The sequence below is a fragment of the Chinchilla lanigera genome, unplaced genomic scaffold (assembly GCF_000276665.1).
Source record: "Chinchilla lanigera isolate Chin_1 unplaced genomic scaffold, ChiLan1.0 scaffold00051, whole genome shotgun sequence".
NCBI classification, from domain to species: Eukaryota; Metazoa; Chordata; class Mammalia; order Rodentia; family Chinchillidae; genus Chinchilla; species Chinchilla lanigera.
The window spans coordinates 8,963,022-8,989,094 of record NW_004955452.1 but is presented as its reverse complement, the minus strand read 5'-3'; the positions used below and the strand labels follow the sequence as shown (position 1 = coordinate 8,989,094).

The following is a 26,073-nucleotide window of genomic DNA, read 5'->3' as shown; positions in this document are numbered from 1 at the left end:
CTGTGAAATGGGGACAAGACTTGTTCTTTCCCTCTGAGGCCCTTTCATGGATGAAATAAGTCCATAAGTAGAAGGCTGGTATCATAGTGCTTGGCATGTAGTAAGCCCTCACAGTCACTCCTGTTAGCTCTAATGCATATTAATCATAACCAATATTCTTATCAACAGTATGCTGATATTATTAGGCAAACTCCTTCCCTCCAAACCATGAACCAGTGGTCTTATCCCCGTAATCACCTCTATGAATTCCGAGCAGGACAGATACATTAAAACAATGATTATACAAATACCTCAGAGAAATTGGAGAGCACCAAGATGAGAGAAAGTTCAAACAAATCAGCCGAGAGAAGACAGATCACTGACCAAGGAGCAACCAACAGCCAGCAGGTTCCCACAGCAATATTAGGGACCGCAAACTAGGAGACGATATTTTTTTTGGGGGGGGTGGTCCAAAATGAGCAAAGAAGAATTCAAAGTTAAGTAAGAGAGAGAGACATTTTCAGGCAAAGTTGGCAGCCCGTCATGTTAGTTTTCTGATACTATGACAAAATACTTGGGATAAACAACTGAAAGGAAGAAAGTTTATTTTGGCTTCTGGTTTCAGAGGTCTCAGTCCATGCTCACTTGGCCCTGGTGCCTTCTGGCCTGAAGTGGGGCAGCACAACATGGCAGAAGCCTGTGGCGGAAGAGCCCATTCTCCTCATGGTGGCTGGGAAGCAAAAAGAGAGGATGCGGCCAGAGCCTAACTCCTTTCAAGGGCATGTCCTAAGGACCTTACTGCATTTCACCAGTCCCAGCTTCTTGAAGACCCCACTACCTCTCTCAGAGCCTTTGGCTGGAGACCAGGCCTTTAATACATGCAACTCAGAACACCTTTGTTAAAAGAACTGATTAAAAGTCACTTAGAAAAAGGGCATTGAATCTAGAGAGAAGAAAGAGCTCAATCCAGCAATAGTGAGCAAAGGAATGGGTAACTGTGGGGCCAACTGTAGGAAATTAGCTCCATCAGCAATCAATCACAGCTGCTGTAGGAACATAAAGGAAGACAGAACCATAAGTCTGGAGTGCATGAAATCAAAATGGAAAAAGAGACCAGAGTTAACACATTCTCAAGTCCTGGTGTGGTTCTGAGAGAGGAGAGAGACACTGATTTACTGAGATGGTGTTAAGTCAAACTTGCCTATTATGAGTTTAAAGACTATTGTTTAAAGAAGAGAATGAAGGGGGTGATTTCCAAACCAGGAGAGGGGAGGAGGGAACAAACAAAATGTGATCAACATGGATGACTAGCAGGAAGGGAGTCCAGTACACGAGCATAGGCACACATACACGCACCCACCTAGGCATGCACAGGGAGAATGAAAAGAAGAGCAAAAAGCAAACAGAGAAATCCCTGCAATTGAAAGTACAAAATAGAACATCCAAATCCTGACTCTGCCTTTCACATCTGTTGGTGACTGTGGGCAAGTGACTTGGTGACATCACAGCTCCAACCTCGATTTCCTCATTTGTCAACTGGAACGATAGGATGTTTGTTAAAGAGATATAATGGCATCTAAGAACTACCTGGAGGGTGACATCCAGTAAGTACCATGTAAGAATGAGTTACTGTCATGATTACTACAGGGATTGTGCAACAGGTACAGTCCTCAGTGTGTCCCAGCCACAATTTCTCACTATGACAAAGTACCTGAGAAAGTCAACTTTAAAGGAGGGAAGGTTTGTTCTGCTTCAAGTTTCAGTCCATTGTCACCTGGCCTGATTGCTTTGGGTCTGTGGTAGACAGAATGCTATGACTGAAGCATATGGTAGAGGAAACGCCTTGCTTCAGGGTGGATAAGAAGTGGGGTGGGGGCTTTTATACCAAAGCCCCTGTCCCAAACCCATTTAGCTATGACTCCATCAGTAGAGCAATCCATTGACCAGGTCAGATTTCTCATGAGTGCTATAGGTTGGCTCTGAAAAGGCCCCCAAAGACTTACCTATTGAAGGCCTGGTGCCCAGGGCAATGATGTTCAGAGTTGGGTATTTGGATGCTGAGGGCATCAGTAACACATAGTCCCACCAGTGGAATACTGATGGGTTCTGGTCTCACCCATCCACTGAGGGGTTCATAACTGGACAGGCTATTGGGGACCAGGGTCTAATTGGAGGAAGAAGGTCACTTGGGGAGTTCCATGAAAGGGTATGTCTCCAGCCCTTCTCTGTCTCTGTCTCTCTCTTGTCTCCTCGTTCCCTTCTACTCCCCCACTCCCCTCTATTCCTCTCCTCTCTCTCTCTTTCCCTGGCTGCCATGAGGTGAGCAGATTTCCTCTGTTACATTCTTTTACCTCCTTCTGCCTCACCACAGCTCCAGAAATGACAGGACAGGGTCAAATGACCATGGACCGAAACCTCTGAAACCATTGTCCTAAATAAATTTTCCTCCTTGAAGTTGATCATCTCAGGTATTTTGTCATGGGGACAGAGAGCTGATCTGATCCAGTCACTCGCCAAAGGAGCCACCTCTGAACCCTGTCACACTCAGGACCAAACTTTCTGCCCATAAACTCTGCGGGGAGGGGCTTTTTAGATCCAAACCATAACACCTTCCCAGCTGCCCCAAGAGTCAGGTGAGGAGGAGCTGTCCTCCTCACCCTGCTGGGGAGGAAATCGAGACCCTAGGGTGAGAGTCTGGCCCATGTCATCTGCAACAGCTGAGCCTGGATACAACCTGGAGTCCTCTGACCCTGAAGCTGTTGGTTGATCTTGTGACCTTAACAGCTGACAGCCTCCTCATCTGTCACCGTGCGTGCACAGGGCAGTCACAAGGCTGGGCAGAGACAAAGCACGGGAACACTGACTCCATTCCCAGCAAAGTCCAGTCCCTTGGAGGGACTCCTACTGCCACCATCACCCATGCCAATGTTGGTCCTCATCTCTGCTGTACATGTCCTGCATGGAGGCCGAGAGGCTGGGAGCTACAGCAGCTCTGCTGTATAGGGTGACCTGGGGGCTCCGGCCCGGCTACAGGGGTGGGCCGGGGGTGGGCTGCATTTCACTGACTCACACTCAGGCCTGGGTGATGAGTGAATGAATTATTGCATAAAATGTCTTGGGGTCCACATATCCATTGTTCCCATCAGAATGGCCACACCAAATAATCTCTCAGTACACAGCACCCCTGGGCATCCTGGAAACATTAGGACATGGACAGATCTCCAGGAGCAGGATGGGGGCCCTAACTTCTGGCATCATTGCTCTCCTCAGCCCTTACTGCCCTCAGACACGTTTGATAGCTCCATCTCTTAGGTTCTGTGTCTCCCAGTACAGCACCAGCTCTGTGAGAGCAGGGATTCTCTCCTGTCCCCTCCCGGGCCCCACATGGCAGATGCTCAGTAACATCTGAACTAGAAGTGACATCACTACTGCACACCCCAGTTTCCTCATCTATACACTGCGAGGATGATGCTCCCCTGCAGCTTTCCAGAGACCCGGTGAGATCTGCAGGGAGACCCTGGCCGGGGTGATCGGTTTCCTTCACTTCCCTACTCCCATGGTCTTGTCTAAGAAGTGAGGTTTAGGAACACCGTGCTGGGAGTGTACTTTCTTTGCCTGTGTGATGAAAAAGGTCCTGCAGCCAAGCCTTATTTTATGAGAAAGAGAGATTATCAAACTGGCTCAAGCGGCCACTAGGGAAATTTCCAAAGGGGTAAGGAGGAAGAAGTGAACTCCGGAGACAACTCTGCTTTCTCTTTATCTTTCAACAACGGGGCAACAGAAGTGGAATGTTTGCAGCGTGCCAGGGCTGCACCGTGTTACCTACATCCTTCTGTTCACACTTGTGGGACAGGTGCCACCCGGGGTAGAAATGAGGGAGGGGCTGAGGGTGAGCTTAGCTGAGACCAAACTGCGTCTGTCTGACTCTGCAGCCCTCTGATCTTTGGCTCCTTAAATTCCCAGAAACCTCCAGTCCCTTCGCTGTCCACCAGCCTCTTCTTGACAGGAGTCAGAGTGCTGTGAGAAGGTGGTGTAGACTTAGTTTACCTGGGAAGGAGGACACTGGTACTGGGGCTGAGTTGGCAGGCCTCAACTTCTCTTTGTGTCTCTGTGTCTGTCTCTCTCTGTGTCTCTGTCTCCCCTCCCTTCCCTCGCTAAGGGCACTTTGTAATGATCAAAGACAATTTGAAGAACATAAGAAGAGCTTAGGGTCATTCATAAAGGAGCGCAGAGGTCCTGATAGTCCAGCTCCTGGGCAGCACGCTGTGTGGCCCTAGGCTGAACATGCTTTGAGGGAGCAGAGGGTGATGAGTTCCCAGCAGATTGGCTCCATGGGCAAAACCCACGTGAGTGACTGTTGGAGTTGGCCTCTGTGCCTCTGGGCCCAATACCACTGGCTGAGGTGGGGAGACAGCTAGGTCCTGGAAATGCTACAGAAATTTGCAGCTGACGGCTCCTGAGGTAACTCAAGATCACGTGATTCTCTGGGCCCAGCAGGGCCACCGCCAGGTCCCTGAGGTCTTGGGCAAACATTCTGCCCAGTCCACTGCATAGAACTGCCTTTTGTACTCCTCTGCACCCACCTTGCTGAGGGACGGACACCATGCCCAGCTCCAAGGCTTTCATGCCAGGAGCAATTGGCATGGCCTCCTTCTTGGACCATCCTTCTCCTCCCCCTCCACTGCTTGGGCCAAGTGCAGCAGGGCTGCCAGGGTGAGGGGTTGTCACACTGGAGGAAGCGGGTGCTAGGCAGAGATGTGATCACAGTCAGGGGGAGCTGCACAGACAAGGGACAGCGGACTGTCGATTCCCCACAGGGGCCACTGAGCTAGGTATGGTTTCAGGGCCTGGGAGAGAAGACAGTTGAATGGACTATCTAGATTTCTGGAACTACAGACATAGAATCAAATAGCCTTCTATCCATGGGGACCCCTCCATTGTGTCCCTATCAAGGGAACTGGAGCCCCCTGCTCCTCCTAACATTCGCTGTGGTACTCAGGCAAGTCTCCATCCCCAACTGTCTCGGTGGAGGTCAGACCCTGTGCTGATCTTTCATTAGGTCTATGTGGAGACCTGGGGCATGTTCTCAGCTCTTGGATGGTAACCTGGGGGAGCCCTTGGCCTCACCTGCCCTTGACACTATGCATGCTGAACTAGCATGATAGGAACCAGGCCCAGACATGAGCAGAGAATGTGGCAGGCCGGTCAGGGATGATACAGGAGGCCTTGGAGGACAGGGCACTATGACATAGACCCAAGAACATGAGGTATGTGGCATCTGTTCACCAAATCATGCCTATTCTGAGGGGACTTGAGGAAGCTTCTAAAACACTCAAGGAACACTGAGACCTTCCCCACCCCCAGTGCACACTGACCCCTGCCACATGTCAGACCTACACTGGGTGCTGAGGACATGCTGGGCAGCCAGACAGTGCTGGCTTTGGTTCCAGGTGAAAGGTCACAAACTCCAGCTATGATCCAAATGAGTTCTTTTGATATGGCGGTGAGTTTGGGAATATGGGGGGGGGGCCTTTCATTTTACAGGGGAAGTGACTGAAGCTCAGCAGGGGAGTCACTTACTTGACGCCTTTGACCCAAGCCTGCCAAGGCCCCAGACCTGAGCTCTGTTCACAGCATCACCTGGTCGCTGGGTCTCTCAGGGTGATTCTGGAAGATCTTTAACCTGTCCTTCAGTCCCAGGACACATGGCAAATCTTCCCATGCTGACATTAATTACTCCTCCCAGAGACGGTGAAAATGTGTTATTTAAATAGCAATTATTAAAATCATGCTGGGGGTTCACTACATAATAGGTAATTATCTGCAACGTAATTGGGAAAACATTGTAGTCAGATCTATTTAGCTCTTTCCTTTGAACCCAGAGTTAATCCTGCTGAGCAGCTGATATGGGTTAAATAATATTCTTATTGAATCAGAGATGAGGCCACCTGAGGAACTTCTGTGCCAATTTGCCACGGTCTTGGCTGAGGGTCTGGGTGAACACACTTCCTTTGGACCTTGAGGGTTTGTTGTCTTTCAGTTCACTGTGACCTCCTGTCCCCTGGGATCGCCTTCATCCTTGTGCCTGTGTGTTCTCCCACGCACCCATTTCTTAATGCAGGTGTTTTCATATCCAATTACTCACTCACATCTTCAAGCAGCTTTTGCACATTCATTTGCTGTCAGTGCCTGCATTTTCCACCCATACTCAGGTGTTAGTTTTCTCCGTCCTCTTCTTATTAGTGGTGGTGAACCTCTGGCACTCCTGCTGCAGTGGGTTGTTTGTATCACCAAAAGCTCTAAAAGGTTTGCCATCACTGCCTCTCTCCACTCCCACTCCCAATGCTCATCCTTCCATGGTCCATTGGTGCTCGTGGCCCTTTTCCTGGTCCATCCTAGCCACTTTCCTGTCATTGGGACAGAGTACTTGACATGTACAACTTAAAGGAGGAGGGGTTTCATTTGGCTCATGATTTCAATCCATGGTCAGCTGGAGCCAAGGCAAAAACAGGATGGCAGAGGGGTATCATGGAGGAAAAGGTGCTCAACCTATGGTAGCTAGGATGCAGAGAGAAAAGTGAGGAGCTAGGGACAAGAACACACTTGTCATTCCTCCAGTGATCCACCTTTTCTGTCTGCACCTCTCCTCCTAACAGCACATTCAGCTCAACACTCTGCAGAGGATGAGTATAGTGCCCTCAAGATCCAATTACTGTTCAAACACTTGAGACTTTGGAGATATTTTAGATCTAAACCATACAATTCTACCCATGGTCCCAAAAGACTCATGTTCATCTATTTATGCAAAGTACATTTAGTCCCTCTCTAAGAGTCAACAACGTCTTAACAGCTCCAGCATCACTAAAAAGTTCAGGTCTAAATCTCAGAGACTCCGGGCACACTCTTAGTTCTGAGTCCCTATAAAATTAAATAAAAAAAAGAAAGTAAAATACTTTCCATAAAATGGTACAGGGTAAACATTCCCATTCCAAAAGGGGGAAATACGGGGAAAGAAAAGAATGAGCCCAAAGCAAGACTAAAACCCATCAGGGCAAACATTAAGTCCTGCAAGTCCAGCACCCAGGGAAAACTATGGTAAGATGTGAGTGCCAAATGGCTTGGATGGTCCTGCCCCTGTGGCACTACAAGTTGCAGTCCTCATGGATTCTCTCAGCATGATTTTGCTCACAGCCTGCTACTTTCCTTAGTAGATGGTCACATTCTTGGCTTCTCAAAATTCCTGGGATCTCTGTTGCACTTTCAGCTTTACTCTCATACCTACATTTCCCCATCAGGGCACACTGCCCTGCCTCCCAGGCCTTCTTGTGCAATCTGGATAGACTCTTCCCTGACCCCATAACTCTTGTATTTTGCATACCTATAAAACTAGAGCTAGAGGGAGGAGTGGGACTCCTCACTGTGGTCTCAGGCTCATGCAGCTTTTGCCAGCCAAGTGTCACTGGGTGCAAAAACCCAGAGGGTGATCCATCAGAGAACTCCTTGCATCTCCTTAAGAAGCGAATGGGCCTGTGAGTGGCCCCCGGAGAGATACGTCAACTCTCTGAAGCCCATGCTGCCATCAATGCCCCTCCTCTATCTAGGGGGCAGCTCAGGAGGGTACAGATCAGCCTTGGGGACTTCTGCTTTAAGAACTCAGGTCTTAGGCACCTGTAGTAGGGAAAGAATATAACACCCAGGGCCCAGGATACAATGCTATACTGGCCAGGTGGGTGGGGGGTGCGTTGGGCATGTCCTGGCATTTTTCTGCATCTCAGGTTCTACATTTATGAGTTGATAGTGATAACCTTTGCTTCCTAGGATGGTTGGTGTTATGGTTTGTGTCTGGATGTCCCTCCAAAGCATCATGCAGTCATGGGGCAAGTTTTTAGAGCCTATGATTGATTCATGAGCCAATGCTGGGATTATGGGTGTGACTGCTACACCTGCCCTGGGGTGGATAGTTTGCATATGTAAGGGAGAGAAAGAGGCTGCTTGCTGCCACTCCTCCCTTTTTCTCTGGCTGCTTCGCCGTTTTCCATCTCCATGAACTGTTGCCCTCTGCCATGTGCCACTCTGCCTTGGAGCCAGCCAAGTAGGGACTGAAATCTCCACAAACTGTAAGCTACATAAACCTTTCCTTCCTTAATTTTGGGCATCAGGTATTTTGTCTCAGCAATGAGAGCAAAGTAACCAAGACAGTTGGTGATTGAAATGAGACAACAGATGCGAAGGTGTTTACCTTTCAGTTGTCCTGGACATAGTCATTGTCATGCTTATTGTGGGAAAGACAGGGCGGTGTTTTTCTTCATTTTTGTTCATTAAATTAAATAATCCCAAACTCATGAGGATTTATACTTCCCTGCACTGTCTCTCATTTATTGTCCTCAAACTTGCAGATTTAAATGTGGAAGGGACTTTGGGAATGGCTAGTCTAACCCTCTTGTTTTATGTAGTGGGGAAACCAAAGCACAGAGAAGCAATATAGGGCTCAAGGTGAAGCATCCAGACACTCCTGCTTGGCCCGTCTCTGCATCTTGGCTCCCCAGGGCCTCCTCAACCTTGCTGGCCAGATACTCTCCAAGATGAACAGCTAACCGGCCCTAAACCTGATTTCCTCAGCTGGAGACTAATTTGCCCCGAGGATGCATTTTTGTTTGTTTTCTTTTTAGAATTACCTCCATTGCTTGAAAGCCATAATTTCAAAACCATAAAGTGGCTGTCACTTTCACTGCACTGTGTGGTCTGTGCTCTGTGTGAATGTGGCATTATGTCTAGTTCAAAGTCCCATTGAGTGAGTACATTCAGGAAGAAAGGATTTGATTTGGGACAATTCAAGCTGCATCATTTGCCTCCTAACCATATATATATATATATATATATATATATATATATATATATATATATATATATATATATTTAACTGTGAAAAAGAAAATAGATCTTAAAGGTTACCTTTGCCTTAAGAAATATCTGAATGCATGCAACTCCAGCTCCTGTTGAATGTGTGAAATGTTAGCATTTTCTCACTTATGTAATCCTGCCCTCTTGTCTTTTCCTTGTGCAAGTTACTCCTTCCCTGCATGCTTTGGGGACTTCTCTTTGCAGTCTCAGGGCTGTTGATCTCCTCCCTGTGTCCCCTTTCTGTGCGCTCCAGGAGACAGACTCAGGCTAGGCTCGACAGCTGGGAGATTCTCATTCAGGTTTCCTAGATCTTTCCCTACATGGGAAATCCAGGCAGCCATGTCCTGTAGGCCCACAGTGTGCCCGGTGCCATGACAGCTGCTATCTAAATTCACCATCTCTAGAGCTCGTGCTCTCATTCCAATCTGATCACCAATACCCCCTGCCTGGGTTATGGCAGGGGCCACCCAACCCCACCCTGATTCCATTCTGGCTTCCGTGGTTGCCTTTCCACTGATCAGTAGGACAGAGCCTTTAAAAATGCCAGTGCCACCAGTTCCTTCCCCTGCTTACACCTTCCATGGCTCCCATCTTCCCAGATTACAGCTGGACTCCTTCACTAGTTCCCAGGACCCCATGACCTCTGTCCTGAGTTCCCAAACCTTTCTCCTTACCTCCGTCCCTACTGGCCCTTGAGCATGCTGTGCACACTGCACAGCAGTATCTTCTGTGTGAGTTTTCTAGTCCTTGAGTCAGAAAAGCCAAGATACACAGATTGGGTGCAGAATCAAAGGCTGTCTGATTACTATCAATGGTACTGATGGAGGCCAAGGGGCTGTCCCTACTCCAGTGCATTTAAGATCAAGGTGAAGAGAACACTAATGGCTTCAGAAAATCCCCCCCTTTACTACTAGAATAAATCTTCCTGTCACCCTCGTCCACTGCCACACCTTGATGTTCCCCCATGTTTTGGAAACCACAGGTGGCAGGGACCATAGGATACAGAATAGTAGTACAAAGATCTACTGGATTCTTCACATGGCCTTTGAGTGGCCCAATAGACTTGGTAGCTATGTCCATCCTGAGTTGGAGATAATAGAGCTTCCAGGACATCAAAGCTTGGCTGCCTCCCTGTAGCCATGGACTCTCCCCTTGATGTGTAGGGAGCTAATGAGGCTAGCTCTGCAGTGTGCTCAGGAGAACTAAAAGAATGGAGATTGGTGCTCAGCAGGTACTGGACAAATGAAACAGAAGGAGCTCTTGGGAGCCATGGTAAGGATTTATCCAAGATTCCAGATGATGGAGCAGATACAGTCAGTAGGGTGAACTACAAAGTTTGTGGGGGACCTCGGAAAGGGAGTGTTCCCTTCAAGAGCCATGTTGGAATATAATCCCAACAAAGGCCAGGGGACAGTAGGGAAGGTATAAGGGTTATGATATAGGGGGCAGTAGGGAAGTGATTAAGTCATAAGAGCTCTGGCATCACAAAGGGCTTAATGCCCTACAGAAGGGCTGGAGAGAACTAGCTGAAACCCCCCTTCTCCCTCTGTCTTCTGATGTGTGTGAAGCTGTTGTGAGAAGATGACATACGTGGAGGAGCTTTTCCAGACTCCACAATTACCAAGGCTTTGGTCTCTGACCTCCAACCTCCATAACTGTGAGAAAAAAAGTTGTTATTTGTATATAATCAAGTGACAAGTATTTTGTTACAGAAGTACAAATGGGCGGAAACAGGAAGGCAGGAAGATTGCAGAGGGAGGATCTTGTTTGGAATTGGAGAACAGATTGGCAACAGTTAGAGAGCAGAGATTCCAGGAGCAAAGAAGGTAACATTCTAGGTGTTCCTAGCAACATCAGCTCTTTCATCTTTCAATTCAATTTAACATACCTTTCTGAGTGACCTCTGTGTTTGGCTAATATTTATATATGTGATTTCATTTAATTATCTCATGAACCTTACATAAAGCAGCATTATCATGACTTAAAACTAAGCACATTGAGCCTCAGTAGGAGAGTACTTGCTTGTAGTCTCCAAGTAGGTGTGGTAGGCAGAGGTCTAAGGTGAATCTGGATGACTGATTTCCTTGAAAAATACCCTCTCCATGAGTGTGGTCAGGATAGGTAACTTGCTTTAATAACACAATATGGTGAAGGTGAAGGGATTTTGCAAATGTAATCAACACCCACAATCTTTAAGTTGGTCAAATGGAGGTTATGCTGGGTGGGCCAGGTCTAATTAGGTGAGTCTTTTAAAGAAGGGGAGTAAGTCAGCATGGAAGATGTAGAGGCTCTCTCTTCACTACTACTTTTGAAGAAGCGAGCTGTCTTGCATTTTGCCACCACAAAGAAATGAAATCTACCAGAAACGAGCAGGAACTTAGAAGCAAATCCCTCCCTAGTTGAGCCTAAGATACTAGAGGACACTCTCATACTGTGTTATGAGGCCCTGAGCAGAGAACTCAGATGTCTCACCCACAGAGGCTGCGAGGCAAGAAGTGGGTGCTGTAGCTTCTGAGTTTGAAGTAGGCAGCAATGGTTGGCAGAGTCAGGAAGTGCAGATTCAAGCTGTAGAAGCCCCTGTGCCCTGTAAGGGTCACACTCTTTCCACCCCAGCTTCCATCCCAGCTCACCAAGTGCACATGTGTTGTGGTTTTGTTCAAGGCTGGACTTGGCTACAAAGGAAAGTTGGATGATTGAGCAGGCAGGGTGGAAACAGAAAGCTGATCTCTTTGACTTTTGAGCAAGGACCGAATAGTTATGGCTTGGCAGCCTGGCCCAGGAGGGAGGAGAGCGAATGCTGGCTGGAAAGACTGGTGGCCCATGGCTGCCTCTGACTGCCCATGGGGAGAGAGTTCTGGGAGATCCCCTGGTTGAGTCATCAAAGAGAGTTGGCTTGGGGGTCATCTTCAGCCCTTGGGCTGGGGGTCACTGACCACTGGCTCATAGACAGATGTGTGTAGAACACTGGGTATCTTTTGCCTCTTCACACTGTGGAATTCCATGAATGGCAATTATAGCCACCATTCACTGAGCAACTGCTTCACTCATTCAACAAATTCCTGAGTGTCCACTTCGTGCTGAGCATGGAGACCACAGTGTTAACTCGACTGAACTGGTAATTGACAGAGAGGGGTGTATTAGTCAGCTTTCTATCATTATAACAAAATACCTGGGACATCCATCTGTAAAGAGAAAAAGAATATTTTGGCTCACGGTTTTAGAGAGCCTAGCCCCTGGTTGGTTGGCCCCATTACTTCAGGGCACATCATGGTGAGTGCACATAATGAAGTCAAACAACTTACTTCACGGCCAGAAAGCAAAAGAAAGAACAAGGAGGAACTAGCTTACCACAAAACCCTTTGGGGAACACCCCAGTGACCTCTTAGAAGGCCCCACCTCTCAAAAGGTGATCAGTTCCCAACAGTGCTATCCTAGGGACAAATACTTTAACACAGGCCTTTGGGGGACAGATAGCAATGGGCCAGCCAGAGTTGGAGCCATGTCAACACATTTCTGTGGTCTCTGCCATCACAGGAGAGCATTTCCTTCATGTTCTAGGCTCTCGGCCACTCCTCATGGACAGTCTCTCCTCCCCTTGCCACATGCCAGTCCTTGGCATGATCATATCCTTGATCGTGGGGTGAGGTAGAGGGAGGGAGACAGGAAAGTGGAGGACAGACCACAGAGCTCAGTGAGGATTTTCCTCCTGTTTCTTTGTCTAAGGAACAAGCAGTTTAACACAAACTGATTTATGTACAGCCCATATTTGATGATGAAGAAGAGGTTGGTTGGACTCATTTTCTTAATCAACTATTTTAAATCTAGCATTAATCTGCTCATCGGCTGAACTCATCAGGAGAAAACACACCTCTTCATGAGTTTCCTAACTGGAAATAAATATCTCATTAAGTCAAACATATTAACCTGAGCACAGTCTTGATGTCAGGCAGCCTAATGAATGTCATTACAGGGAAGGCACAATAGTCCTCAGAGGGACCCCACCAGCCATGATGAACTCTGCAAATGCACTCAGCTATTGCAGAATGTGGACTCATCTGAGGGAGAAACAGGAAGAGAGGAGGAGAAGAGGGAAAGGGGATGGGGGAGGGGGCTGGTCCAGGTACCAGAGCTATCACAGAGCATCCTGCTCCAGATTAAGTCTGGTTTCTTTAATGCTTGTGGAAAGGCCCACAGCCACTCACATCTCATTGTTGATTCCAAGAGGAGAGAAGATGGGTGTTGCCTTCAAAAATGTCAGGCTTGGGTATCAGGAAACCTGGATTCTTTTTCTCTCTCTGGTCCCCCATAGCATTGGGAATAATGTCTAGGTTTTCTCTACACATCAGTGGGCTCAGCCTAGTTTCTTCCAACCTTCAAGATAAACCCAAGGCTAAGCACTTGCTCATATGTTATTTTATGGGACCTCCACAGAAACCCAGATAGGCAGACATTCCTGCCAAGGAATCTTAGAAGTACTGGAAAACCAAGGCTCCAAGAACTGATATGGGCTGCTTTGCTAGATCCTTGGGCTGGGCAGAGGAATAATTGGAGCCCTATCTGAGAAGGCCGCCCTTGGAGAGATGCACTCACCTTTGCCATTTGAGAGAGAGAAAGCAGAGCTTCTAGAAGAGCATGAACTTGGTGAAGAAGCCAAAGGCTGAAGGAAACAGGGCTGTTGAGTTTGCAGAAGAAGAAATGTGTACAGACAAAGAAATATCTTCAACTACAGAAAGGACTGCTGTGAAGAAGAGGGAGTACATGCTCTCTGTGTGGGCTGAGGGAGATGCTCTGAATAGTTACAGCTGTCCAGAGATGGGATGCATTACTGTGAGAGGTGATGTGTCCCCCACCCTATGTGTATACATGTACAAATGAGGTAACTACTTGCTGGGGAATGATACTGGGATGGGCTGGATCTGAATGACAGTTGTTGTGTTTATGCAGGACAAACTATTTCACCTTTCTGACCCACAGTTTCCTAACTTGTGAAATGGGAACTCTAAAGCTAGCTACTTTTTTGGCTACTGAAGCTTTAATGAGATGATATGTGTAGGACACTATAATCAAGGCCTGCCTGGGAGCAGATGTTTTTACTGTCAACATTTTATTTCCATTGAAAGGATTCTGCCATTGAATGAAGCCTTGGACCTTTGCTCACTTTAAGTACTTAGAAAGCTTCTTTAGAAGCTTTCTCAGTCGACTCCCTGAGAGTTAGGGGACCGTATCCATTGTCAGCAATTGCCTCCTAGCCTGAAGTCAACCCTTCTTCACCTGCTTTGTAATACCGGACCCTCTGAACACCTTTTCTGGATCCGATGGTGCAGTGCTAGGCCTTGGGAGTAGGGGGCGCTAGGCAGACACTGCCAGGCTATGAGGATGGGACATGCCATGGAACGTCTCTTTTCCTTTCTTCTGGCTCTTTTAGCTTGACCGCCACGACATTAAGGTGACCCCATGACTCTTCCCTTCCCATGAGCTCAACTATAACCAAGTGAGGAATTTCCTATGTGGACCACTGGCTGTGGATACTTCCAGGCAGTGGTAACCCAGAGAACTCCTCTGTGTTAGGCAGCTTTCAGTCACTATTACAAAGAGCAGAGATGATCACTTATGAAGAGAAAGGTTCATTTTCATTCACAGCATTGCAAATTTCAGTCTACGGTCAGCCAACCCTCCTGCGTCTGAGGCTGTGATGGGGCACACAGCATGGTGGGAGCCTGTGGGACTCAGGGGACCAGCCTTTAACATATGGGCTTTGGAGGCCATTTAATGACCCAACTACCACCTCCTCTTTCATCTACTGGGCTGTGACCAGATCATTTCCAGCCACGTCTGCATGTCGGTGGGGACAGTGAAACTCTCTTCCAACTCTGTTCCCTCCTGGAGTACTTGTCCTTAGTCCTAGAGAAGAGACAGGAACTGGACCCTGCATAGTGTGTTTATATTCTCTTGTATCCTGTTTTAATCCTTTTAATAGTTAGTCATCTTTATCAGTTAATAATCCCTCATATTAAAATTTCCCCATTCCAATTACTTTTGTGATTTCTGTCCCCTGATGAGACCCCAGGTGTCTATCCCAGTGGTACAAATGTCTTTGTCCTGGTCAATTTCAAATTACCAGTTCTGTGTGAGGAAGTGTAAGGCTGGGAAGAGACACAGAGTAACGCAGAGTACCACACCATGGCAGAATATTTCTCCAGCCAGGATACGGAATGGGTAAATAATCTCCAAGGCATATGCAGTAGTAAAATATTACAAAGTAATTAGAAATTGATGAGTTTTTAGTGCTTACTGCCTTTCTTTGAACATAATTGATTTTATTGTAAGTTAACGTAATTTGATTTTTAATGCTGTTTGTGGTAAACAACTGGCTGAGAAAATTTCTGAGCTTTTACCCTCAGCTCCAGGGCTGGCTTGAGCCAGCTACAACACATGGCTGTCTCCATGCCTGGCGCCTGTCACCCTTAGTTTTTGATCCTGCAATTATGGAAACAGACTTGCTGAATTTCTCCAGCCTGTAAAGCAAGGGAGGCGGGGGCCAGGCGGTCGGCCCCGCCTCACTCTATCACCCCTCCTAATGTAGTGTTTGACACTTGCAATTTATTTTTCAACTCCTTTATCATCAGAAATGTTTAAATTTCCAGGATAAACACAGCTTTGCCAAACTGAATTAGTCACAGGGTGGATAGGCGAGAGACTCCCAGGGCACTTTGTCTACAAGTCACCCTTGTAGTTCTAGTGGAGGCCACCACAGGGAGGAAGGGCACTGGGCTGCAGGGACCTCTCGGGAAGACCCTGTTTGGAACCTCACTGGAGATCACCTGAGCCCTTGGCTGCTGGTGGCCTCAGTTGTGGTGGAACACAGTACCCTCTTCCTGCCTGTGCTCCTCAGAGCCCCTTAGCGCCTCTAGAAAGGTCTCTGCTGGATCAGGATGACCTGCCCCACCTATTCTGGGACGGAAACAGTGCTGAGAGGGGGTCTTGGCTTCTCTCCCTATTTGCCAAAGCAGGTGCCGCGTAACAGATGTTCACACTGAAAGTGGCCTGCTTGATGACAGGCTGCCCGATGACAGCAAGGCGCCTTCAGGCCTGAGCTCTGAGTCTCTTTACACACCCACCCCCCAGCCTAGGACTGGTTTGCGCTCTGATGAGTTCACAGTCGCCTTATTTGGGCAGCAACACATGCTTCAGTTTCAGAACTGGACCTGCAAGCCCCAGGTGTGAACTCTGCTCCAGGCCCTGCGTGGACAGCCATGCCAGTTTCCATCCTCTGGTCCAAGTCTAAAGCCCTGTCCTCTGATGACTGCCACTTTCTGCTTGTTAATGGCCCTGCAGATTTCTTGGAATTGATCCTCTCATAGGGAATAAACTTGGCAGAAATAAAACAGCATCAAAGAATGTTAAATGCATTCTACTCTTGTTAAGAGAGGAAAAGCTGTTAGTGGGGAGCTTGAGCCACAGGGGACAGAGCTGTGCTGTGTGTTGATACAGGGAAGGAGAGTAGGAGGGGGTAGGCCAGGAGCAGCTGGACTTTCTACACCTTCTCTGCTCGGGGGTGTGCTGTGCCTCACCCCAATTCTGCCCCCAAGGGGAGAGGACGCTTCAGTCCCTCTCACGGCCTTGTCTTAGGGGTGACAGCTTTGCCTTGGGGAAAGGAAGAGGGTTCCCCCCTCTCTTTAACCCCCTCCCATGCCCTCTGTCTTCATGCTTGTGGGCCATCAGTGAGGAATGAGCTGGAAGCCACAGGCAAAAAAGAAGGGAGGACTCCTTTTTTTGGTCTTTTTGAGACAAGGTCTCACCATGCAGTTCAGGCTGGCCTTGAGCTCACTTTATAGCCCAGGCTGGCCTCAGACTTGCAGCAATCCTCCTGCCTCAGCCTCCCGAGTGCTGGGATTACAGGTGTGTGCCACCATGCCCAGCTATGGAGTTATTTTATTTTTGCTGGGGGAGGGTACCAGGAATCAAACTCAGGACCTTATGCTTGCCAGGCAGGCTCTGCGCCACTGAGAAAGATCCCTGGCCCTGGGAGGGCTTCTTGCAAGGACACAGATGCCAGAGATGGCAGGCAGGGGCTCTGAGGTGGCAGCAGAGCTCTGAGGGGCTGCATGACAAGAAATACATGTTATGCAGTGAACCCAAGAAGGGCAGTGGTGGCAGTTGGTTGCCAGGGCCCAGAGTTCCCCTCTGACAGATGAGTTCCCATGCTGGGCTGCACAGTGAACCTAGAGGCTATTGGTGGTTGGATGCCAGCTGCTCATAGACTTCCTGGCCTAAGAAGAAGTAGGAGACACAGCGGTCTGAGCCTGGACCAGCAAGGAGATGAAATCCCGTGTGTGGAGCATCTCCCAAGACTTATGGAGTGTTTTGGATCCCAATCACCCTGACATTTAATCTTGCCTCTAATGGGAGTGCCGCGGTGGAGCTGGGAAGGAAAGCAGAGACCCCAGGACCGCTGGGACTGGATGTCACATGCCTTAGAACTCTGTGCTGCTGCCATTTTGGGGGCTGGTGAGGCCTGGCCCATGAACTTGTTCCCAGACATTTGCTGAGGCCCTGCTGTGAGCTGAACTCTGGGGAAAAAGAAGCAAAAGACAGACACAGCCCCACCCTGGGCAGATCCAGAAGTCATGACCTTGTGAAGGAGGTTCTCCAGGTCCTGCTCACTGTCCCCTCTCTGGCCTAGGACAGGCCAGGCTGGGCCCAGTTCTAAGGCAGCTGTGGGTTTGGGGCCTGAGAAGCCGAAGTGAGAGGACTGCTCCTACCCAGAGACCCAGAGGGATAGTGGTTGGGGTGGACTGGGCCCAGGACAGCGCAGGAGGAAGCTGAGGCATGAGCAATAGGGCGTAGGAGACCAAACCCCATGATGGAGGTGGAGCGGCTGGGTCTGGACCAAGCAAAGGAACAGAACCTGAGCCCGGCCGGGGGCCTTGACCGCACTGGGGGAGGGCTCCCAAGATGCCTCCCACGCAGCAGCATTCCATCTTTCTCCTGCTGGTGCCTACATGGAACCTGCCCAGAGGCATCATGAGGGCTAAAGAGAGTCCCCGTGCCCCTGTCTCCGGCACCCCACCAGCCCACCTAGACATTTGGCCTCAAAGCCTGAAACTGCATCTTTACTCTCACTGATGCTGGCACCTGTGTCCATGGGATGCCAGGTTTGCTGGGAGATGCCCCATTTGCTGCTTACCGCACTGGTGGTTCTTGCAGTGGCTGCTGGACCTCCAGGGCCTCTGTGCACCAGGGCAGAGGAGACCTCCCGCATCAGACGTAAGGTTTTGTGCTCACCTAGAACGGATCTCTCCCTGAAGGGAAGGTAATAACTGAACCTGGTACATTAGGGAGATAAAGGCCCAGGGGTCTGGAAGGTGGAGAGGGAGGCGGTGTAGACCTAGGAGGAAGCCAGGCCACCAGGCGGAGGCTGAGGTGTGATGGCCCCCTCCCCTTGCTCAGGCCCCTGCTTGTGGGGAGGCCACCGGTCTCCTTTCTATGGAGTCTGAAAGCAGGGACCAGGGGCCTGGAAGAGCCAGGCACACAGGGCTTTCCGATCCAGTTGCACTGCTTCTCAGCTGTGCGATTTGGGCAAGTTGCCTATCCTATCTAGGCTCATTTCCTTATCTGTAGATGAGAGATATTGATTTGATCAGCACTAAATGGGTACTACAAGGGCAGTAAGTACTGTGGTCAGGCAGGGGCTGGAGTTAAGACATAGATCTGGAATTTAGATCTAAGCTGTGAGCTCAGGGAAGTTGCTTAACTTGAAGGTCTCCGTTCTCTCCACTGCAAATGAATTAATGACTTAATGAGATGGCACCTACAGAAAGCCCCAGCCAATGGCGGCTATACTCCTCATTACCGATGGGTACACTGGTGCTCCCTGTCTATGTCTCTAGAGCCTGGTCCTGTATGCTTGCCCTCTCTGCTTTGGGCACTCCCCTAAACACCTCTTCTTTCTTGGCATGCCCTAGGGAAGCGAAGGTACTACATGTTGTGGAATTTACTTGACATTTTCCCAAACACAAACTCACTGTATTTCATGGTTTTTTTTTTTTTTAGTAGAAGCAGTTAGGAGCTTTATGACTAACCTTAGAGTACAGGGGAGTCATATAAAGTGATAGATTGAGCTCCAAAATCTTTTGGAACCAAACATTTCTGGACTGTGGGCACTGGATATACCCAGCGTGACCCATATCACGGCTGAGTAGAAAGAACATGTTGCTTTACTTCTTACAAATAACCCAAGGAGATAGGTGGCGTTGTCCCCAGTTTACATATGGAGATCAGAGAGGCAAAAGAGGGGCCCAAGTTTGCATAGCTAATGATGGTTTGGCAGGCACATCCTAGCGGGGCTCTCAGGGGACCTCTGGAAAGTGTGTCTGTAAATTCTGGTCCCACTGTCCCTTGCCATCTGTTGTGGATACTCCTGCAAACATTTTCCCTCTTGTGCGTGCCCTGGAGGGATCTATTTGTGCTTCTGACCCACAGAATATGGCAAGGTTGAGAGGATGATAACAGATGTAATGAAGGTCTGAAATCGGTTGATTGTGAGTTAATGGAAAAAGAGACAATCCTGCATGCACCTGTGTTTATGGCCGAGCTATTCACGGCCGCCAAAAGGTAGAAACAATCCTGGTATTCAACAACAGATGAATCTAGAAATGATTATTCTAAGTGTAATAAACCAAGTACAAAAGGTCAAATACTGTATAATTCCGCTCACACAAAGTACCTAGAATGGCAAATAGATGGAGACGGCATGTAGAATAGTGGTTACCAGGGGCTGGAGAGAGGGCAGGCAAGGGAGAATGGAATATTACAGCTGAGTGAGTATAAAGTACCAGTTTAGATGATGCAAATGTCCTGGAAATGGACAGTGGTGATGGTGTCACAACGTTATAAGTGTACTTAGTGCCACTCAGTTGTAAAGGGAGGTAAATCTGATGTTATGCATATTGACTATAATTTTTTTAAAGGGGGAGATTGTCCTGGGTGACTTAATCAGATTTAAGCCCTTAAAAGAGGGACACACTAGGCCACCCTAAAGTCAGAGACACTCTTTATCCTGATGGAATGAGCAGCCATGCTGAAGATGCCCCAAGTCAGGTGGCCTCTGGACCTCGGTGGGCTCCTGCCAGCAGCAGAAGAGCCCAGGCCCTCAAGTGTATGACCCCAGGACCAAATTCTGCCGCCATCCAGGATGAGCTTGGGGCCAGAGTCCTTCCCAGATGTGGAAGCTGCCCAGCCAGCTCCTAGAAAGCAGCCTGTGAGAGTGGGAGCAGCAGACGCCTATGTGGCAAAGGAAAGCACACTGATGGGGACAGAACTTGGTCCCAGGTGTTTCTGACTGCACAGCCCACACCCTTTTCGTGGAGCCTTGCTGCCTGCAAAGGACATCAGCAGGTGGTGATCCCCTCTAGCGTTTACTCCTGTGGAATAAACTCATGGGTCCCCAAGGCCACTGACTGGCAGCACCACTTGGCTGCAGTCCCCAGGGTTGCAGACAGAGCGTCCTGTAGAAAATCTCACTTCAATGAAAGAGGGAAATCCTCCCATTAATGTATTGCCCAGACATTCTTGGAAGATTTCAGGGGCAGGATGAGCCTGGAGACCACCCTTGTTTCCAGGTCCAGGAAATAAAAGGGGATGGGAAGAATGCTTGAAATCAGGGGTCGTGTGCAAGTTTTGTGCAAAAGACAGGGAGGACACTGGCCTGCAGGTCTTGAAAGACCAGGCCATGGATGGTTCAGCGCGATCAGTTGGATTCCCAGCTGACTGTTAAAAAAAGCTACCATGGGGTCAAGGAGGAGAAGAAAGAATGCGAGGGCAATCTGGCTGTGACATCTGTCACCCCATGGATCATCAGGGTTGATTAGGTTGATGTGGCTGGCTAGGCGGGTGTCCCCTTTCTCCCTCACTGCTCCGTACACATCCCTCAATCTTTTGGGTTGAGTTTTCTGATGTACAGTAGCAAAGAAAACGCAAGGTTTACACCAACGCATACCAAGACACAGGCTGAGGAGGCCCGGCCAGCTTGGCTCCTCTTCCTCTCCCTCTGATTGGCTCCTCTGCTCTCTTGTCACCCATACTAGCGGCCGTTCCTGCTGAGTTGCATCGTCTTCCAGGTGGCATCTTCACTTCACTGATTTTTGTTCCCTCATCCCAAACTGAGATTTGCAAAGAAGAGAAGAGAACCTCTAGGCCAGGAGTCCTCCTCCATCCTATAGACAAGCTTGTAGGGGCTGAGTAAGCTGAGCACGGAGAGGGGTACAGGGAACAAATCCTTAGCATTTCTCAGATGTGAGTACAATCCCTATATTCCCAAGGAGAAAACTGATACCCAGTGAAGTGGCCTGCCCAAGACCACACAGCTTGAGAGTTACAGAAACAGGGCTCAGTCTCTTTCTGTTAGACTCCAACCCTCACGGTTCTGCCGCATACTCCCAGCTTCACCTTTGTGTGCCTTTGGCTTCCACTTGCTCCTTCAGTTCACCTGTGTCCTACAGCCAAGCAGGGCTGGACGCAGTAAAGCCGGCTTCCTCTTCCCCAGGAGCGGTGATGGTGGGCCAGCCTGGTGAATGGATGTTCTATCGCCAGTGCCTGGGTGAGTGCAGTTTTCTACCGCAAGCAGGCGTGCAGCATGCTTCCTCCCAGACACGGGCCAGGGCAGCTAGCGAGCTCCAATCCCACATTCAGTTATTCAACACAAATAAGACTGGAATTAAAATTTCATAACCCTATGGCTTTCACCCAAACATCTATCTATCTGCATCCAGCCATCCGATCACTAAAATCTTCATCTGCAGCCTTTCAACCTCCATAAATCATTTTCTATAACAAGCCATCTTGTAATTACTGCAAAGCCCCAAGTGGAGTAGGCCTCTCTGCAGACACAGTGCACTGTGGCTGTCACCACGCAGGGCCCTTGGGGAGCAGGACTCCGGTTCCATACACCGACTGTTGGCCAGATTGTTACAGCCTCTGGCTCCAGGAGACAATCTCTGACATTTACTCAGCAGGATCGATGGGGTGAGTCCAGGTAAACAATGACCAAGACAGACTAGGAAAGGGGATGCTGGGAATGTACCTGGAGGTCACAGAAATCCTCATCTTCATAGATAGGGCAGTGGGGGGATGGGATGTGTGTGTCTCCTTGCTCCTCCCAGAGGGGCTCCTCTGGGATTCCTTAAGGTGGGTGACCTGAGGCGACTTTACCTCTTGTCTCCTCAGTTTCCCTACTGGAAGGCAGAGCCAATGAACCCTGGGTGATATGGCTGCTGTGAGGTGCTGGGTGGGTCCAAGGGCAGCTAGAAGTAGGAGCCTGACTTGAAGCAGGTGCTGGATCAGCTGAGGCCTGCTGACTTGAGGCAGAGACACAGACACTATGCGGAGCGCAGGCAGGGAGGTAAAGGGTGCCCTGGCTTCCAGCCCCCAGCAGCCCCTGCTGATGGTCTGAGGGTACCCTGGGTCCCCTGCGTGGCAGGCGGTGGGTGGACATAGAGATGGGCTAGAGTGAGCCTCAAGGTTGTGTTCAGTAGACTTTCCTCCCATATAGATCAGGTGACTGTGGGGCAGCTCCAGCCAAAGGTGACAGAAAACAAGACTCTGAATTAGAATGATCAGGGCAAGTGAGTGACAGCCAGAAGAATCAGCTCAGGGGTTGCTGCAACAGAACAGATGAAGCATGACGTCTCACAGGCAGACATCTCCACTGCCATGGGCTGAGGACAGAGTCTTGACTTGGGGTGAAGACGCCTCCCTGAAGTCTGACAAAAGGCGAGCGCTCCAGTGTAGAGCTCAGTGTAGGAGGAGGCACTGGGCCCTGGAATGTTCTTGGTCTTTGTCAGAGCCCATGACATTCACAGGTCTTGGGGGTGATGGGGTGCTCTGCCATGCCCTGGACGCTCCTAGGATAAAGTCAGTAGAGCACCTCAGGGGAAGGAAGAGGAGAGAGACAGGAGCATCTGGGCAGGTGTAGAGCCGACCTTTGGGGAATAAGTAGTAGAGAAGAGGGAGGATGGAATTCTGGGCCCAACTCTGCCTCTGAATCACTGTATGATCTAAGGCAGGTCCTTCACCCTCTCTGGGCATGGTCTGCACTTCTGCAGAGTGAAAGATATTAACTGGGAGCTCTCTAGGATCCGTTACAGCTCAGAGGCTTATGATTCTGCCCTGGACTCCCAACTCCCTCCCTTCAATCTGACCCTTGGCTTCCCAGCACAAACTGTCTTTGGTTGGAGGAAGGAAGTCAGCACCAGGAACCCACAGTACTGGTTTACCTCTTGCAAGCTTCAAGGGAAGGCTTGGACAAGAAACTGCAAACCTCCTAGCTCTTAGTTGGGAGGCAGCTATTCATCTTCCACCTCTCCTCCATGTGGCAAGCAGCTGTGCAGCTATTCCGGAAACAGCTTCTGTGTAGCTGGTGGAAGCCTGGGGCTGGGGACACTAAAAACTCTGTCTTCCAAATCCTAGGCGCCTGTGCCCCGACACCAACGCCCAACCTGCAGCACCATCGTTGTAAGTTCTACTCTCTCGGCTGGAGTCACTTTCAGGGAACTCAAAGTGTTGGTACATTATTTTCTCCTTTCCCTCTTCTGAACTTGGACACATAAGGAAGGGAATATTTGAGAGCAATTGCATATACAGGAGAATTTAGGCAAAATACTTGCACAGGGCAAAGTGAAGACTCAGAAAATGTTTTTAGAGAAAAGACAGCCTCTTTAACAAATGGTGCTGGGAAAACTGAATCTCCACTTGTAGAAGATTGAATCTTGATTTCTAACTCTCAATTCAAAATGGATCAAAGACGTAGGTACTGGACCTAAAATTTTGAAACTGCTAGAAGACAGCATAAGGGGAATTCTTGCAACAATAGGCATAGGCAAAGATTTCCTGAATTAGTCTCTAGTAGCACAGGAAATAAGAGCAAGAATCAACGAATGGGACTACATCAAATTAAATGTTTTTGCAAGCAAGGGAAATAACAGAAAGAATGAAGAGACAGCCTACAGAATGGGAGAAAATATTTGCTATCTATTCTTCCCACAGAGGACTAGCATTTAGAATATATAAAGAACTCAAAAAATTTAACACCAAAAAATAGTCCTCACAATTTAATGGGCAAATAAACTGAATGACACTTCTTAAGAGAAGTACAAATGACCAATAAGTATCTGAAAAATGTTTAATACTTTTAACCATGAGGACAATGCAAACAAAACTACACTGAGATTCCCTCTCACTCCAGTAGAATGACAATCATCAAGAATAACAAAACACAGTAAATGCTGGCAAGAATGAAGGGGAGAAAGAAACTTTGTACACCACTGGTAGGAGTATAAATTGGTACAGCCACTATGGAAGTCAGTATGGAGATTCCTCAGAAAACTAAAAATAGAACTACTCTATGGCCCTATTATATTATTCCTTATATAAAAGAATTAAAGTCAGCACACTGTAGGGATACCCACATATCCATGTTTATTAAGGCACATCCTACAATAGCCAAGATATATGGAGCCAGCCCAGGTGCCCACCAATGGATGAATAGACAAGAAATTGATGAAAGTAGAAGTGATACTATTATTAGACAAGAGGGAGGAAATAAGAGGGTGGAGGGAGGAGAGAGAGGAGACAGGGAGGATAATGCAGAAATGGTTATGATCAAAACATGTTATTACGCACACACATGAAAATGTCACATTGAAAGCCAATATTTTTAAATGAATTTACACTAATAAAATACACATTAAAAAGAAGACAGCAATTCAAAGGATAAAATAAGCTATAGAGAAAATTTTAAAAATAGCAAAATGACAGAAGTCTGTCCTTATCACTAATTAAATGAAAATGGATTAAATTCTCAAAAGCCAAAAGGTAGAGATTGGAGGAAACCATTTAAAAAAATGAACCAACAGTATGCTCTCTTCGGGATGCACACATTAGATCCAAAGAGAGAAATAGATAAACTAGAAGGAAAAAAGAGGTATTCCATGTAAGTAATAACAAAAAGAAAGCAAGGGTTGCATATTAATGTCAGATAAAATAGACTTTAAATCAAGATCACAGAGCTCATTAGTGGCAGACCCCGGTCTTCCCAGAGAATGCTCACCCTAGTAGGGTGCTCCAAGCTGCTTTGGAATTATGGTGAATTCCACAAGGGGAACCTTACTCTCACACAAATCCTAGAGGGCAGCCTACATGGCAGGCCACAGTCCACCCTGCCCTGGATCCAGCAGGGAAAGGGGTCCACCATCACCTCTCAGAACCCTTCCTGCTCACCTAGGCATATGCTGTCTCTATGCTGTGCCCAGCTGTGCCCAGCGGGATATGCCTGCCCAAGGCTCTTGTGGCTCTCCACACTTCCCACTCCTGAAGCTCAGCCATACTTACCTTATCTCCCTGTGGGTCTGTGAGTGCAGAAAAGTCAGCTCCAAGAGTATGAGAGCTGGGGAGGTTGCTCATGAGGCCTGGGGGAGGAGCAGGCAGAGACAGTTAGGCGGAAGTGCTCCTGGCTCCTGATCTAATGCTCTCTACCACATCACAGGCTGTGTGAATCCTGAGCTGCCACCCTGTGACCTCAGGTGACAGCCATCAATTGTCCTGGAGCCTGATTACTTACCCACTACTGATTTTTCTCAAGTGAATAGCCTGCCCTTTGAGAGGGGCACCCATCTCCTGTCTAAGCCCAGGACAAAGAGCAGCAGGCAAGGCTCATCCCAGTCACACTGCTGGCTGTCAGAGGTCAGCACTACCCACCTCCCTCCATCCCCAGACAGATGATTCTAAAAAGTTTATGTCCTGTTTCCTCCTTTGATCCCCTCAAGGCTGGTGTCACTGGGACTGCTGCTCTAGTTATAGATGAGGGAAGGAGGTTCAGAGAGGCCCAGCTACCTGGGCTCCAGCACACAGCTGGCCAGTGGTGCAGAGGTGGGCGTATCTCCTGGAGACCAATCTGGTGCCTGGTCCTTCCTCCCCACTGCCTCTTGTGCACTCAGCAATGACATTCCTTGGAGACCAATGGAAGCCTGCAGAAGTGTAAACAAATCAAGGGTTTATTTTTCTCATGGCAACATCAGGTAGTGGCTGTCGGTGTGAGTCCAGGAGCTTCATGATGGCACCAGGGTAACTAACCTCCTTCTCTGTTTCCCTCGATGTCCTTGGCATGTGTGCACTGCCTTGAGATCATAGTACAGCTGC

General features: G+C 48.6%; 2 long non-coding RNA genes across 2 annotated transcripts; one reads left to right on the top strand and one right to left on the bottom strand.

Moving 5' to 3' along the window:
* Positions 1-509: 509 nt before the first annotated feature.
* Positions 510-25,894, bottom strand: LOC106149687. Its single transcript, XR_001236015.1, has 3 exons — positions 25,768-25,894; positions 25,267-25,343; positions 510-709 (listed from the first exon to the last, which is right to left on the bottom strand). It is a non-coding gene; the product is annotated as an uncharacterized LOC106149687 (long non-coding RNA).
* Positions 10,356-21,682, top strand: LOC106149688. Its single transcript, XR_001236016.1, has 2 exons — positions 10,356-10,706; positions 21,425-21,682. It is a non-coding gene; the product is annotated as an uncharacterized LOC106149688 (long non-coding RNA).
* Positions 25,895-26,073: the final 179 nt, after the last annotated feature.